Source organism: Triticum urartu, chromosome 2A (genome assembly GCF_056163025.1).
Source record: "Triticum urartu cultivar PI428250 chromosome 2A, HENAU_Tu73, whole genome shotgun sequence".
Lineage (NCBI taxonomy): Eukaryota > Viridiplantae > Streptophyta > Magnoliopsida > Poales > Poaceae > Triticum > Triticum urartu.
In genome coordinates this window covers 486061773-486079445 of record NC_141874.1, presented here as the reverse complement: position 1 = coordinate 486079445, position 17673 = coordinate 486061773, and the positions used below count along the sequence as shown (strand labels likewise).

The following is a 17673-nucleotide window of genomic DNA, read 5'->3' as shown; positions in this document are numbered from 1 at the left end:
TATGCTTCAAGATGGAGGCTGCCAGATGCATAGTCTTCGATAGGACTAGCTATCCCCCTCTTATTCTGACATTCTGCAGTTCAATCCACAAATACTACCCATTTCATTATAGTGTAGATCCTGGCTTGCGAGTACTTTGGATGAGTACTCACGGTTGCTTTGCTCCCACTTTTCCTCCATTTCTATACCCGGTTGTTGCGACCAAACGTTGGAGCCAGGAGCCAGACGCCACCAATGACGACTCCTACACCGAAGGTGCCTACTACTACGTGTAGGCCACCAACGACGACTAGGAGTGGTTTAGGAGGATCCCAGATAGGAGGCTTGCGCCTCTTTCGATCTGTATCCCACTTTGTGCTAGCCATCCCATGGAAACTTGTTTAACTTATGTCTGTACTGAGATATTGTTGCTTCCGCTGACTCGTCTATGATCGAGCACTTGTGTTCGAGCCCTAGAGGCCACTGGCTTGTATTATGATGCTTGTATGACTTATTTATATTTAGAGTTGTGTTGTGATATCTTCCCGAGAGTCCTTGGTCTTGATCGTACACGTTTGCGTGTATGATTAGTGTACAATTGAATAGAGGGTGTCATACCCGTTCCTTCACAAAAGAACTTAGATCGTGGTGTGTCCATCTTGGCGTGCACCCCCTCCGCAAGCAGAAAGAGGCCCATCACAAACATGGGGAGGGAGGATAGACTCGAGTTCGTGAGGACGAGCCGAGCCGCTTTCGATTGGAATTTCCCCCTCCAAGGGCAAACCCTTCCCCCCACCTTTGCACAAAGAGGTTCCCAATCCTCTGTTGTGGGGCGTTTGATGTCTACCGGGAGTCCGAGATAGGTGAACGGAAACTTCCCAACTTTACAATTAGGCATGTTAGCTATGCGCTTGCCCTCCTCCGGCTCTACCCCCATGGAGAGCACTTCACATTTGTGAAAGTTAAGCTTAAGCCCGTACATGAACTCAAAACTAAGGAGGAACGCTTTGACCATAGCAATGCTATGTTGGTCAGGCTGAAACAACAGAAGTGTATGGTCCGCGTACTGTAGGTGGTTTACTCCCCCTGGAATAAGGTGGCCCACCACCCCTTTGATATGGCCAGCAGCTGACGCTATCCGAAGCATAGCGGACAGCGCATCCACCACAAAGTTGAACAAAAGCGGGGACATTGGGTCGCCCTGTTTGAGCCCGCGTTTGTTCCAGAAGAAGTGCCCTACTTCTCCGTTCACCGAGATCGCGGGCTGGCCTGCCGATACCAACTGCATCACTCGGTGTACCCAAACAATAGAAAAGCCACAGCTAAAAAACACCTGACGAAGGAAATCCCAATTTACACGGTCATATGCCTTCTCGAAGTCTAGCTTTAGGAGGATAGCCGGTTCTTTTGTACGTTTGAGCTCATGAACTATCTCCTGGAGGGCTAGCGGACCCTCCAGTATGTTACGGCCGCGAATGAACGTGGATGGATTGTGGTTAATCGTACGGTGCGCTACCGGGCCTAGACGTGTCGAACACGCCTTCCCGCAAATTTTAAAAGAAGAGCGCGATTGGATGGAATTTCCTAATGTTGTCGGCCCGAGGGACCTTAGGTTTGAGCGAGAGGACACCAAAGTTTAGATCTTGACCGTCCCACGCATGAACCCGTTGCAAACCTCAAAAATCGGGCCTCTGAGGAGAGGCCAGAATTGCTTGAACATAGCCACCGGCCATCCATCCGAACCCGGTGCCATGTACAATTTCATGCCCATCAGGGCATCATCGATTTCTTTAGGGAGGAAGGTGAGCCCCAGCTCATCATTTTCCTAGTCCAAGACCCGTTGAGAGGTCTCCCTCATGTCAGCGCAAAGGCCAGCTTGCTGTTCCTTGCAGAATGCCATTAAGTTAATGTAGAAGTTGTAGATGTGGCGTGTGATTTCCTCCTTTTGCAGCAGCAACCCCTGTTCTGACTGCAACCTGAGGATCACACACTTCCGACATCGTCTGTTGGTGTATGCATGGAAGTACTTAGTATTGGCATCGCCTTTAAGTGTCCATTTCAAGCCACCGCGGTGCCGCCAATACTCTTCCTGCGGACGCACCAAAGCCTCGACCTGCCCCTCGAGGGCGTAATGCTGGGACCATTCCTGCTCAGAGAAGATTCGTGCAACCGCCTCAGTGTCGATCCACGCAATCTCCTCGATGATCGCCACCTTAAGAGATTTATTGTTCCGCCCTTGGTTTGCACCCCATCCCTTGAGGCTTGCTCGAAGACGGCCCCCTACCGCATTCCAGAACTACATCGGACCCCTCTGAGGCCCTAACTGGTACACGCCCGACCACCATCTCTCCGTGAAGACATCCACAAACCCTGGCATTTCCAACCAGGCTGTCTCGAAGAAGAAATGTGGGCTTCGACGGAGTCGGTCCTCCCCAGAGGCGTACACCCGAAGGACATGGTCGGACCCAATGTGGGTTTCCACCACTAAAGAGCATAGGGGATAAAGAATCTCCCACTCCGAAGACATGAACACCCGATCCGGCACTGAGAGGACCGGGTCTAGTTGTTTGTTTGTCCATGTGAATCTTGCTCCCGACCTTGCCACTTCCCTAAGGGCCATTGAGGCGATGGCAGTTGTCGGTGTCAAAACCGGCGGATCTCGGGTAGGGGGTCCCGAACTATGCGTCTAGGCCGCATGGTAATAGGAGGCAAGGGACACGAAGTTTTACCCAGGTTCGGGCCCTCTCGATGGAGGTAAAACCCTACGTCCTGCTTGATTAACATTGATGATATGGGTATTACAAGAGTTGATCTACCACGAGATCAGAGAGGCTAAACCCTAGAAGCTAGCCTATGGTATGATTGTTAATGTGTATCTCCTACGGACAAAAACCTCCGGTTTATATAGACACCGGAGAGGGTTAGGGTTACAAGTCGCGTAAATGAGCTGCCCTATTTAAGGGGACGAGGATTTAGATCCAATCCACACCTTCTCCCCTCCACGAGTGTTCATCAGAGCGCATCCGACAAAGGTCCATTCCACCATGGCCAGCCGCCGCAACTCCTCCGCTCGCCCTTCTAGCCCTAAGCCTGGATATTGGGAGAGATGTTCTACTCTGCATAGCGAGCTAGTGACACTCCAGACCAAGGGATTTCTCCCCCCGGCCTATATGGTCCCGGTCCGAGCCGGTCTTGCCGTCTATAACGGCGGAGAGCAAGCAGAGAATACCCCTAATCCATCCAAAGGAGAGCGGGTGTGCCTTGTCCCTTAATTAATAAGGGGGCTCGGATTTCCCATCCACCCGTTTCTCCGGGGGCTGCTGGAGTTCTACGGCCTCCAGCTACATCATCTCACGCCTGCTTCAGTATTGCATATCGCGGGTTTTGTAGCCCTCTGCGAGCTGTTCTTGGGTATTGAAGCTCATTTCGGACTGTGGAAGGAGCTATTTTGCCTCGTGCCCCGTTCCAAGAAAGGGTCAATGTATCAAGTGGGCGGAGCCGAAGTATGGCGCATCGCCGGGACCGGATATCTGCCCGGAACCCCAAAGAAGGCATCCAAAGATTGGCCCTCAGAATGGTTCTATATAGAAGACGTCCCGCTGCCGGATCCTGTCCGGATCGGCCTCCCAGAGTTCGATAGTGCTCCTTTAAAGAAGCACCTAAGCTGGCGTCCATGGAGCCCTCAAAGGGAAAGTGACAGCGACATCGTTTATCTCATGGGCCGAATAAGATTGTTGGCCCATTCCGGACTAACCATGATCGGAGTTATGGCCGAATGCATCATGCGGGGGGTGTAGCCGCTTCAGTACAGAAGCCACCCCATGTGGGATTTCAACGGGGAGGACGACGCCACCCGCTACGGCCGTAAAGGGCCAGATTCAGTTGCCGCTCTATTAAAGATCTTGTCCACTTTGTACAAGGGAGAAGAGGAGGAATTTCTCCGTGTCAACCCTCAGGGTGGATTCTCTATGCACAATCCCCCAAGCTGGGTAAGTGGTCGCATTTACTTGCTCATCCGTTTAGTGTTCCCATTGTTAAATTCTTAGTCTGACGACTTCAACGCAGGAACTGCGCCGGGCCGTTAAGGACATAAGCAGCCCGCCTCCACAACCCGAGGACCCAGGACGGTCTCTCGACCCGGCCTCTCAAGAGGATCCGGACATATCTGTGGAGCTGATTGATGGAGTTTTCCATCAATTGAGCGAGGACAACGCCTTGGTGGCCATTACAGCCGATTATCCAGGGCTGATCCAAACACCCCAGGTACCTGAGACCGAAGTCCCTGTACCCCGGACAGGGGTCCGTCCACGCGTGTTCAATTTCCTGATTGCAACCGAACTTTGCTGGGGAGGTTTTTGAGGCGGAAGGCCGAACCTGCGGCGACAAACCAACCAGGGGCCGCAGGGCCCCATGGGCAGAAAAGAAGTGCAGTACGGACCGAGGCATCAGCGCGAAGGTATGGCGCACCCCTTTATCCCAGTTGTTATACCTTCGAGGCATGTTTGACACTCATGCCCTTTTCAGGACAAAGAGACCTCGCCGGACTATACCCGGAGAGGCTGCTAATCGCGCCTCCACTAGCCAGGCTGCAAAGCTTGGTCCGGGGGCGGAAGCGAACGCAAGGCGTGTGCCAGACATTCCTCCGACGGAGGATGCGGACGGTTTATCTGCCACCAACTATGAGGTGGAAAGTGCCATGAACCACATGCGTCACCGGACAATTCTTCCCGACGCTTGCTTCTCCCCAGAGGCATTAGATGCCTTCAATTCGGGAGATGCGCACCTCCATGCCGCTCAAAATGGTCTAGCCAGAGCCACGGAGCAATATGTAAAAGACATACGGGTAAGAAAATTTTGGTAAATATATATGTAGCAGTAGCCCCCGAGACTGAAAACAGTTAGAATAACTGGTTTAAGGATCATTTGAAATGCAGGTTCTTATACAAAAGAATTCCCTACTGTCCCAGGAGCTGGAAGAGTGCAAAGCCCAACTGGAGGCCGCACTAGTCGCGGCAGGGGAGCCTAAGGAGGCCCCCTCTGGTAATATACATTTTGAAAGATAAGTACTTTGTGAAGCACGACTTTGGTGCAAATCTGACAAATAAAATTGTAGATGGCGCCGGATTGAATCCGGAAAAGCAACACCTCCTATGCCAGCTAAAGGCTGGTGAGAGGGTGCTATTAAAGGTGATGGGGGAGAAGAACGTTCTCCAAGATGCCAACACCCAGCTGGGCGTCGAGCTGAAAGATGTTCGTGCCCAGCTATCAGACTCCGTGAAGGAGAATCAGCGGCTTCGGCGCGGCATATTTAGTAAGTGCTTGAACGAACCTTTTGAAAGAAAGTTCAGCGGGGAAGTCGACTGACAGAGCAATGTCTGTAGGTGTGTTAATAGGTCGTCCGGCGGAGGAGATGCCCGGTTCTATGGGTGACCTTCTTCCCAAGCTCTCGCAACTGCTCGATCGGGGTCGGCAGGCGATGCGAGGCGTCGCCCAGGCCCTGTGGCCATCCGTCTCCATACCCGAAGGTATTGGAGAGCTTGCGGAGAAGCTAAAGGGAGCACGACGACGCTTCCAATTGTGGAAGATATCATCCTGCCGTCAAGGCGCTAGGGAGGCCTGGGCCATGGTGAAGACGTGGTACTCAAAGGCTGACCCCAACCACATGGCCGAGGTCGGTCCTATAGGGCCCGATGGGAAGGAGATCCCTGTAAGCTTAGTATACGACCAAGTAGAGTTGGCCGCAAAGTACTCCCAGCAGGACTGTATTAGATGGTATTGAAGAGGAATAAAATCAGTCAAAATGACCATGTAATTGAATTGACATTTATAATGCCTTCTAGCCGGATTGTAGATCATTTGTCATGGCCGACCTTTTCGCTTCAACCTCGGGGCCTGACGGTCCGGAGTGTGTCCGAATTCCCATGCGGTTATATAGGAACTGGGAATGCGTGGAGACCAGGCGTAGGGGTCATTAGTGCGTGAACAGACAAGTGCCCGACTAGTTATGTTATATTACATAGTTAGTAAGAAACATCTTCCAGGGAGAATAGTTCCGTTAGGGGTTCCTTTCCCTGGGGGGCATGCCCTAAAGTGCATGTCCATGCTGCGAAAAGAAACGCAGGAAAAACGCCTGGGGGCACATAGATAAGGAAAAAGACCATTTTTAGTTCACCGACCGAATATTCTCTTAAGAACGCTAGCTTTCGGCTTCACCCAGTCTGAGGTACACGTCCGGCTGATCCGGCAGTAATAATCGCAGAGGTGCTCCCTTTACCACCTAGCCAAATAATCGGGAACGTAGGGGTAAGCACAGGAGCCAGGCAACCCAGCTTGGCCAAAACTTAAGTCATATCGATGCATATGATGGTGAATAAAAGGTACATGCAGAAGTTTGACACATGTGTTAGGCATGAAGCCCGTATAAATAAGCTTCTGTTTAAAGAAGCCCCCAGGTTTACTAAGCGCGGATAGCGCGTCAATTTGTGAACCTTTAAAGGTTATAAGTGAGAGAAAAAGGGAGAAGGAGAGAAATGTAAGACGGACAATATATAAAAAATGGACAGAGTAAGGAGACGAACACATGATCCGGTGCTAGGCATAGAATCTTCGGAGACGAGCTGCGTTCCAAGGGTTCGGCTCGAGTCGGTTATCCGATGCGTTTCGCAGGCGGTACGCTCCACCAGTTAGGACTTGGTTAATTATGAAGGGACCTTCCCACTTGGGCTTGAGTTTGTCCTTTTTCTTGTCCGGTAGGCGTAGAACTAATTCGCCAACATTGTAATTTTTGGCCCGTACTTCTCTTCTTTGGTATCTTCGAGCCTGCTGTTGATAAAATGCGGAACGGGCTTTTGCCACGTCACGCTCCTCCTCTAGTGCGTCCAAACTGTCCTGCCGATCGAGCTCGGCTTCTCTTTCATCGTACATGCGTACTCGAGGTGAGTCATGAATTATGTCGCAAGGCAAAACTGCCTCAGCGCCGTACACCATGAAGAATGGTGTATATCCGGTGGTGCGATTCGGTGTGGTCCGCAGCCCCCAGAGTACGGAGTCGAGCTCCTCTACCCTGTGTGTGTTAGATTCTGTGAGGGACCGTACTAATCTGGGTTTGATGCCGCTCATGATAAGACCATTTGCACGTTCGACCTGGCCGTTAGTTTCTGGGTGATAGACGGAAGCATAATCGAGCTTTATGCCCATGTTTTTGCACCAGAGTTTTACCTCGTCGGCCGTAAAGTTCGTGCCATTATCAGTGATGATGTTGTGGGGGACGCCGTAACGGTGTACAATCCCGGATATGAAGTCTATCACAGGTCCGGATTCGGCCGTCTTAACAGGCTTGGCTTCTATCCATTTGGTGAACTTATCCACCATGACCAGTAAGTATTTGTGCTTGTGGGTTCCGCCTTTAAGGGGTCCAACCATGTCAAGCCCCCAGACCGCAAAGGGCCAAGTGACGGGGATAGTTTGGAGGGCGGTGGGTGGCATATGGCTTTGGTTTGCAAAGAGCTGGCAACCGGTGCATCGTTGGACTTAGTCCTGAGCGTCTGCCCAGGCCGTCGGCCAATAAAAGCCTGTACGGAAGGCCTTGCTTACCAGGGACCAGGCTGCAGCGTGATGACCGCCGAGTCCGGCATGGATTTCAGCCAGGAGATTCCGCCCCTCCTCTTCAGAGATGCACCTTTGAAGGACTCCGGTAGTGCTTTTCTTATAAAGCTCTCCCTCGTGGACTCTGTAGGCTTTGGATCGCCGCACTATGCAGCGTGCCTCAGTTTGGTCCTCAGGGAGTTCCTGCCTAGTAAGGTAGGCGAGGAATGGTTCTGTCCACGGGGCGATGATGGCCATTATTACGTGGGCTGAAGGTGTTATTTCAATGGTAGAGCCTCCGACTGTGTCAGAATGTTCGGTGTCGAGCAGTGCGGTTGGGTCCGGGCTGTTATTGTTCGGCTCCCCTTCCCATGCCACGGATGGCTTGAAAAGCCTTTCCAAGAAGATGTTGGGGGGACTACATCGCGTTTTGCACTGATGCGTGCTAGGACATCTGCTGCCTGATTATTTTCCCGGGCTATATGGTGAAATTCAAGCCCCTCGAACCGAGCTGACATTTTTAGGACGGCGTTGCGGTAAGCTGCTATTTTTGGATCCTTGGCATCGAAGTCTCCATTTATCTGGGAGATTTCGAGGTTCGAGTCCCCGCGCACTTCTAGGCGTTGGTTGCCCATGGATACTGCCATTCGGAGACCATGTAGAAGGGCCTCATATTCGGCTGCATTAATGGAGTCTGTGTACAGAATCTGTAGTACGTATTGAACTGTGTCTCCTGTGGGGGACGTCAAGACGATGCCAGCCCCCAGTCCAGCCAACATTTTGGAGCCGTCGAAATGCATGATCCAATTTTAATATGTGCCGTACTCTCTAGGGAGGTCGGCCTCCGTCCACTCTGCGACGAAGTCGGCCAAAACTTGTGACTTGATGGCTCGTCGTGGCTTATAAGTTATGTCGAACGGGAGGAGCTCGATGGCCCATTTCGCAATCCGGCCCGTTGCGTCACGGTTGTTTATAATGTCATTAAGTGGTATTTCCGAGGCTACTGTTATTGAACACTCTTGAAAGTAGTGTCGTAGCTTCCGGGATGCCATGAATACCGCATACGCAATCTTTTGATAATGCGGGTACCGTGATTTGCAGGGAGTGAGGACAGTGGACACATAATAGACCGGCCTTTGAAGGGGGAATTTGTGTCCGTCCGCTTCTCGTTCGACGATGAGCACTGCGCTTACAACCTGATGTGTTGCTGCGATGTACAATAGCATTGGTTCGCTGGTGTTTGGCGCGACCAGGACTGGGTTTGTTGCCAGTATGGCTTTTATTTCGTCGAGTCCGACCGTGGCTGCGTCCATCCATTTGAAGTGTTCGGTGCGCCGAAGGAGGCGGTAGAGGGGAAGGGCCTTTTCTCCCAACCGGGAGATAAAGCGGCTTAGAGCGGCCACACATCTAGTTAACTTTTATATTTGTTTGAGGTCCTTTGGGATATCCAGTTGCGACAGAGCTCGGATCTTGGCTGGATCTGCTTCAATTCCTCTACTGGATCCAATGAAGCCCAAGAGCTTTCCGGCTGGGACGCCGAAAACGCATTTTTCCGGGTTGAGCTTGATGTCGTATGTTCGGAGATTATCAAATGTGAGCCTCAAGTCGTCTACTAGAGATTCAACATGTCTTGTTTTGACGACCACATCATCTACGTATGCCTCCACTGTTTTACCAATCTGGCTTGCCAAACATGTCTGAATCATGCGCTGATATGTTGCGCCAGCGTTTTTGAGCCCGAACGGCATCATGTTGAAGCAGAATGGCCCGTATGGTGTGATAAATGCCGTTGTGGCTTGGTCTGGTTCTGCCATCTTGATTTGATGGTAGCCATAATATGCATCGAGGAAACACAATGAATCGTGCCCTATGATAGCATCGATAATTTGATCGATGCGGGGGAGGGGGAAGGGATCCTTTGGGCAAGCCTTGTTACGGTCTTTAAAATCGACACACAGGCGCCAGGATTTGTCCTTCTTTGGTACCATCACCAGGTTTGCTAGCCAGTCCGGGTGTTTTATATCTCTGATGAATCCGGCCTCTAATAGCTTTGCTCCCTCCTCTCCCATAGCCTGTCTCTTAGGTTCGGAAAAACACCGGAGAGCCTGTTTGACAGGTTTGAATCCTGTTTGGATATTTAAGCTGTGCCCGGCCAGCCTGCGTGAGATTCCTGGCATGTCTGAAGGGTGCCAGGCGAAAATGTCCCAGTTCTCTCGTAGGAACTCTCGCAAGGCGGCGTCGATATCAGGGTTTAACTGTGCCCCGATGGAAGCTGTTTTATTGGGGTCCGTTGGATGGACTTGGAATTTGACTATTTCGTCCGCTGGTTTAAAGGAGGTGGATTTGGATCTTTTGTCGAGTACCACATCATCCCTATTCACCATAGAGCGCAGCGCAGTCAGCTCCTCAGCCGCTAGGGCTTCGGATAGTGCCTCGAGGGCCAGTGCGGCTGTCTTGTTTTCGGCGCGGAGTGCTATGTCCGGATCACTAGCAAGAGTGATGATCCCGTTAGGCCCGAGCATCTTGAGCTTCATGTACCCGTAATGGGGTATTGCTTGGAAGATTGTGAATGCTTCCCTCCCTAGCAAAGCGTGATAACCGCTGTTGAACGGGGCGACATGGAACGTGACCTCTTCGGACCTGTAATTGTCTGGCGTGCCGAACACCACATCTAGTTTGATTTTTCCTGTACAGCGCGCTTCCCGACTGGGGATTATTCCTCTAAAGGTTGTGCTGCTTCACATGATGCGGTTCCAGTCTATATCCATTTTTTGAAGAGTTTCCTCATAGATGAGGTTCAATCCGCTGCCGCCGTCTATGAGTACCTTGGTAAGACGAAAGCCGTCCACTATTGGACTGAGGACCAATGCAGCTGGTGCTCGGGCTGTTCGAAATTTAGGTTCATCACTGGCGTTAAAGGTAATGGCCGTATCACTCCATGGGTTTATTGTTGCTACTTGGTAGACTTCGGCAAGGCTGCGGAGTGTCCTTTTTCGCATATTATGTGATGCGAAGGTCTCGAAGACTGTTAATACTGTATTGGTGTCTCTGGAGTGGCTTTCTGTGGCCTCCGGAATTAGGAGGTTTTCGCCAATTTTGGCCACCTGTCGGAGTATCCAACATGCTCTAAGGCTGTGAGTTGGTGTGGCGTCCTCTGTACTATGAATTTTACAAGGTCCATTAAGCCATCCTTCCAGTACGGTTCCATGCCCTGTAGAGGGGTTTTGCCTTTTGGTGTTTGACTCGGGTGTCTGGCGATGATGCACCCTTTTATTTCGGACTGGGCTTGACTTAAGGGCCGGATTGTCCCAAAATTTTGTTGCGGTTTTCCGGGCGCTTTCCATCACGTAGTACTTTCGTACTATGGACGCTAAGTCAGCGAAGCGTGTAATATCATGGCGATTTATGGCGTTGAGTATTCCCTTGTCCGTGCAATTATTGCAGAAGAATGAAATTGCGTCTTCCTCGCAGTAGCCCTTTATCCTATTCATAACCAGGAGGAATCTGGCCCAGTAATGGTGTACTGTTTCTTTGGGCTCTTGCCTGATTTGGGATAGATCGCTAATGTTCAGGTGGGTGGGTGGAATTAAATCCGAAGCCTTACCCCTTCTGAGGCTCAGAGGCCGAGGAATTTCTGAACTCGAAAATTTGAGTTCCTAGATGTCGTCCAATGAATCCAGTCCGTCGCCTGATTCTAGGTTCAGGTCTTGAGTGATATCCTCCCCTCCGTGGACATCCGGCTTGGAGGGATCGGGAATCCGGACGTAGCGAGTCCTTAAGATAGATGAAGGGTTGCCGCACTGTCCCTCTACCACGGCAACGTGATGGGTGGCTTGGGGAGAGTTAATCTCTCTCAGATCGGTTTTAGGCCCAATCTGGTCATAATCCGTAGCGACTCCCAGGGCGGCGAAGCGATCCAAGAGCTCGTTTATGGAGGAAAGCTCTATTGGATCTAACTGCTCGTCAAGTTCCGAGTTGACATGAAGATTGTTTTCCATGGTTCGAGAGGTCATCGTCGGCGTAGAAGCCGAACAGGTGGTCATAAGAAAACCACCTAGGCGGAGGGTTTGGCCGACAGCCAAAGCTCCCTTAGCAATGGTGTCGTCTTTAAAGACGGGGCAGGGCATCCTTCCTGATGGCGACGACACAAAGGAACTCTCAATGAAAGCACCAATGTCGGTGTCAAAACCGGCGGATCTCGGGTAGGGGGTCCCGAACTGTGCGTCTAGGCCGGATGGTAACAGGAGGCAAGGGACACGAAGTTTTACCCAGGTTCGGGCCCTCTCGATGGAGGTAAAACCCTACGTCCTGCTTGATTAATATTGATGATATGGGTATTACAAGAGTTGATCTACCACGAGATCAGAGAGGCTAAACCCTAGAAGCTAGCCTATGGTATGATTGTTAATGTGTATCTTGTCCTACGGACTAAAACCCTCCGGTTTATATAGACACCGGAGAGGGTTAGGGTTACACAAAGTCTGTTACAATGGTAGGAGATCTGAACATCCGTATCGCCAAGCTTGCCTTCCACGCTAAGGAAAGTCCCTTCCGGACATGGGACGGAGTCTTCAATCTTGTATCTTCATAGTCCAGGAGTCCGGCTGAAGGTATAGTTCGGCTATCCGAACACCCCCTAATCCAGGACTCCCTCAGCAGTATTAAACACGGCCACCCATGACCAGTTAATATTGTTGTTGTTTTTGTCCGCTCCTGAGCGGATCAGATTGAAATCCCCTCCTACTAGGACAGGGACTGGAGCCGCGGTCACCGCAGTGACCTTAGCCTGGACTTCTCCAAGGAACTCTGCCGATCACGAGTGAAAGGCCGGGCCGTAAACCTGAATCACTACTAGCTCGCAGAGAGATGCTCGAATGCGGATGTGAACCGGAAAAAATGCCACATCCCAAGCTAGAAGATCATGCACAGAACAACAAAGGCCCATGAGCATGCCACCCGAGTGCCCTACCGCCGGAACATGCTACCATTCAAAGCATTCTAAAGGATCGATAGATAGCAATTCATGAAAGAAGAACTATGCCTTGATCGTTTCCTGTAAACCTACAATATCTATATCCTCCTTGCGCATGTATTCCTTCATCTGGGTTCTCCGCCCAGCGTGGCCAAAGCCACGAATATTCCAGAATAGGATATGCATCTAAATCATGCGGTTGCAGAGACGGACACCCCTCGAGGTGATCTCCTTTGCCACGCGCCTCACCTTGCCCCGGAAAGGCGAGGGAGAAGGAGCAACCCCTGCTGCCTGACCCCCCCTTCTCGGGCTGAACCGCAAGAGCGTAAGCATCCCCTCCCGCAGGGACGCCCACCCTCTGGTCAACGCGCAATGTAGCCGCAACTGCAAGCGCGGCCTATGCCACCTCCTTGGCGCGGACCAATGAAATCAGTTCACACACACCTCCCACACATGTGGGATCTACTCGGCTATCGTCCAGAACCTCACTCAAGTGCTCATCAGAGAAGGAGTCCAAAATAGCAAAACGGGGGGGGGGGGTGGATTACCTGAGAATTCCATGTTCTTCTGAGCCTGGAGGAGTTGTGCACGCTACATGAAGGACATGTTTTGAAGGAAATATGCCCTAGAGGCAATAATGAAGTTGTTATTTATAGTACCTTAGATCATGATAAATGTTTATTATTCATGCTAGAATTGTATTAATCAGAAACTTAGTACATGTGTGAATACATAGACAAACAGAGTGTCCCTAGTATGCCTCTACTTGACTAGCTCGTTAATCAAAGATGGTTAAGTTTCCTAGCCATAGACATGTGTTGTCATTTGACAAAAGGGATCACATCATTAGAGAAGGATGTGATGGACAAGACCCATCTGTTAGCTTAGCACTATGATCATTTAGTTTATTGATATTGCTTTCTTCATGACTTATACATGTTCCCATGACTATGAGATTATGCAACTCCCGAATACCGGAGGAACACTTAGTGTGCTATCAAACGTCACAACGTAACTAGGTGATTACGAAGATGCTCTACAGGTGTCTCCGATGGTATTTGTTGAGTTGGCATAGATCGAGATTTGGATTTGTCACTCCGTGTATCAGAGAAGTATCTCTGGGCCCTCTCGGTAATGCTCATCACTATAAGCCTTGCAAGCAGAGTGACTAATGAGTTAGTTGCGGGATGATGCATTATGTAACGAGTAAAGAGACTTGCCGGTAACGAGATTGAACTAGGAATGATGATACCGATGATCGAATCTTGGGCAAGTAACATACCGATGACAAAGAGAACAACGTATGTTGTTACGCGGTTTGACCGATAAAGATCTCCGTAGAATATGTAGGAACCAATATTAGCATCCAGGTTCCACTATTGGTTATTGACCGGAGATGTGTCTCGGTCATGTCTACATAGTTCTCGAGCCCATAGGGTCCGCATGCTTAATGTTCGATGATGATTTATATTATGAGTTATGTGATTTGATGACGGAAGGTTGTTCAGAGTCCCGGATGAGATCACAGACATGACGAGGAGTCTCGAAATGGCCGAGACATAAATATTCATATATTGGAAGGTTATATTCGGACAGCGGAATGGCTCAGGTCGTTTCGGATGAGTTTCGGAGTACCGGGGGTTACCGGAACCCCCCTGGGAAGTTATTGGGCCTCATGGGCCTAGTGGTGGAAGAGAGGAGGCAGGCCAGGGAGTGGCGCCCCCCCTAGCCCAAACTGAATTGGGCTAGGGTTGGGGGGCCGCCCCCCTTTTCCTTCTCTTCTCCTCCTTCCCCTCTTCTCCTTGTGGGAATAGGAAATGGGGGGGGGGGCGAATCCTACTTGTAGTAGGACTCCCCCACCCCTTGGGCGCGCCACACCTTGGCCGGCCTCCTCCTCTCTCCCCCCCTTTATATACGTGGGAGGGGGGCACCCCATAGACACACAAGTTGATCTTTTAGCCGTGTGCGGTGCCCCCTCCACAGTTACACACCTCAGTCATATCGTTGTAGTGCTTAGGCGAAGCCCTACATTGGTAACTTCATCATCACCGTCACCACGCAGTCGTGCTGACGGAACTCTCCCTCGGCCTCAACTGGATCAAGAGTTTGAGGGACGTCGCGAGCTGAACGTGTGCAGATCGCAGAGGTGCCATTCGTTCGGTACTTGGATCGGTTGGATCGCGAAGACGTTCGACTACATCAACCGCGTTACTAAACACTTCCGCTTTCGGTCTACAAGGGTACATAGACACACTCTCCCCTCTTGTTGCTATGCATCTGCTAGATAGATCTTGCGTGATCGTATGAATTTTTTTCAAATACTGTGTTTCCCAAAAGTGGCATCCGAGCCAGGTCTATGCGTAGATGTTATATGCACGAGTAGAATACAATAAGTTGTGGGCAATAATAGTCATACTGCTTACCAGCATGTGTTACTTTGATTCGACGGTATTGTTGGATGAAGTGGCCTAGACGGACATTACATGACCGCGTTCATGAGACTGGTTCTACCACCATGCTTCGCACACATAGGTGGCTAGTGGGTGTATGTTTCTCCAGCTTTAGTTGAACGGAGTTTGACTATGCCCGGTCCTTGTTGAAGGTTAAAACAACACACTTGACGAAAAATCATTGTGGTTTTGATGCATAGGTAAGAACGGTTCTCGCTAGAAGCGCGTAGGAGCCACGTAAAACTTGAAACAACAAAGTAGATGACGTCTAACTTGTTTTTGCAGGGCATGTTGTGATGTGATATGGTCAAGACGTGATGATATATAAATTGTTGTGTGAGATAATCATGTTTTGTAACAGTTATCGGCAACTGGCAGGAGCCATATGGTTGTCGCTTTATTGTATGAAATGCAATGACCATGTAATTGCTTTACTTTATCACTAAGCGGTAGCGGTAGTCGTAGAAGCAATAGTTGGCGAGACAACAACGATGGTACGATGGAGATCAAGGTGTCAAGCTGGTGAAGATGGTGATCATGACGGTGCTTTGGAGATGAAGATCAAAGGCACAAGATGATGATGGACATATCATATCACTTATTTTGATTGCCTGTGATGTTTATCCTTTATGCATCTTAGTTTTCTTAGTACGGTGGTAGCATTATAAGATGATCTCTCACTAAATTTCAAGGTATAAGTGTTCTCCCTGAGTATGCACAGTTGCTACAGTTCGTCGTGCCGAGACACCACGTGATGATCGGGTGTGATAAGCTCTACGTTCACATACAACAGGTGCAAGCCAGTTGTGCACAAGCAGAATACTCAGGTTAAACTTGACGAGCCTAGAATATGCAGATATGGCCTGGGAACACCGAGACCGAAAGGTCGAGCGTGAATCATATAGTAGATATGATCAACATAGTGATGTTCACCATTGAAAACTTCTCCATTTCATGTGATGATCGGACATGGTTTAGTTGATATGGATCACGTGATCATTTAGATGACTAGAGGGATGTCTATCTAAGTGGGAGTTCTTAAGTAATATGATTAATTGAACTTTAATTTATCATGAACTTAGTACCTGATAGTATTTTGCATGTCTATGTTGTTGTAGATAAATGGCCCGCGCTACTGTTCCTTCGAATTTTAATGCGTTCCTGGAGAAAGCTAAGTTGAAAGATGATGGTAGCAACTACACGGACCGGGTCCGTAACTTGAGGATTATTGTCATTGCTGCACAGAAGAATTACGTCCTGGAAGCACCGCTAGGTGCAAAGCCCGCTGCAGGAGCAACTCCAGATGTTATGAACGTCTGGCAGAGCAAAGCTGATGACTACTCAATAGTTCAGTGTGCCATGCTTTACGGCTTAGAATTAGGACTTCAACGACGTTTTGAACGTCATGGAGCATATGAGATGTTCTAGGAGTTGAAGTTAATATTTCAAGCAAATGCCCAGATTGAGAGATATGATGTCTCAAATAAGTTCTATGGCTACAAAATGGAAGAGAATAGTTCTGTGAGTGAACATATACTCAGAATGTCTGGGTACCACAACCACTTGACTCAACTGGGAGCTAATCTTCCTGATGATAGTGTCATTGATCGAGTTCTTCAATCACTGCCACCAAGCTACAAAAGCTTCGTGATGAACTATAATATGCAAGGGATGGATAAGACAATTCCTGAGCTCTTCGCAATGCTAAAGGCTGCGGAGGTAGAAATCAAGAAGGAGCATCAAGCGTTGATGGTCAACAAGACCAGTAGTTTCAAGAAGAAGGGCAAAGGGAAGAAGGGGAACTTCAAGAAGAACGGCGAGCAAGTTGCTGCTCAAGTGAATAAGCCCAAGTCTGGACCTAAGCCTAAGACTGAGTGCTTCTACTTCAAAGGGACTAGTCACTGGAAGCAGAACTGCCCCAAGTATTTGGCGGATAAGAAGGATGGCAAAGTGAAAGGTATATTTGATATACATGTTATTGATGTGTACCTTACTAATGCTCACAGTAGCGCTTGAGTATTTGATACTGGTTTTGTTGCTCAGATTTTGCAACTCGAAACAGGGGCTACGGATTAAGCAAAGATTGGCTAAGGACGAGGTGACGATGCACGTGGGAAATGGTTCCAAAGTCGTTGTGATCGCGGTCGGCACGCTACCTCTACATCTACCTTCGAGATTAGTTTTAGACCTGAATAGTTGTTATTTGGTGCCAGCATTAAGCATGAACATTATATCTGGATCTTGTTTGAGGCGAGACGGTTATTCATTTAAATCAGAGAATAATGGTAGTTCTATTTATATGAGTAATATCTTTTATGGTCATGCACCCTTGATGAGTGGTCTATTTTTATTGAATCTCGATAGTAGTGATACACATATTCATAGTATTGAAGCCAAAAGATATAAGTTTAATAATGATAAGTGAAACTTATTTGTGGCACTACCGTTTAGGTCATATGGGTGTAAATTGCATGAAGAAACTCCATGCTGATGGGCATTTGGAATCACTTTATTACGAATCACTTGAAGCTTGCGAACCATGCCTCATGGGCAAGATGACTAAGAGTCCATTCTCCGGAACAATGGAGCGAGCAACAGACTTATTGGAAATAATACATACTGATGTATGAGGTCCGATGAGTGTTGATGCTCGTGGCAGGTATCGTTATTTTTTGACCTTCACAGATG

The 17673-nt window shown here is 49.4% G+C and overlaps 1 pseudogene; it reads left to right on the top strand.

Annotated features, from left to right (window-relative positions):
* The first annotated feature begins 16438 nt into the window (after positions 1-16438).
* Positions 16439-17001, top strand: LOC147985558 (uncharacterized; annotated as a pseudogene).
* The last annotated feature ends 672 nt before the right edge of the window (positions 17002-17673 follow it).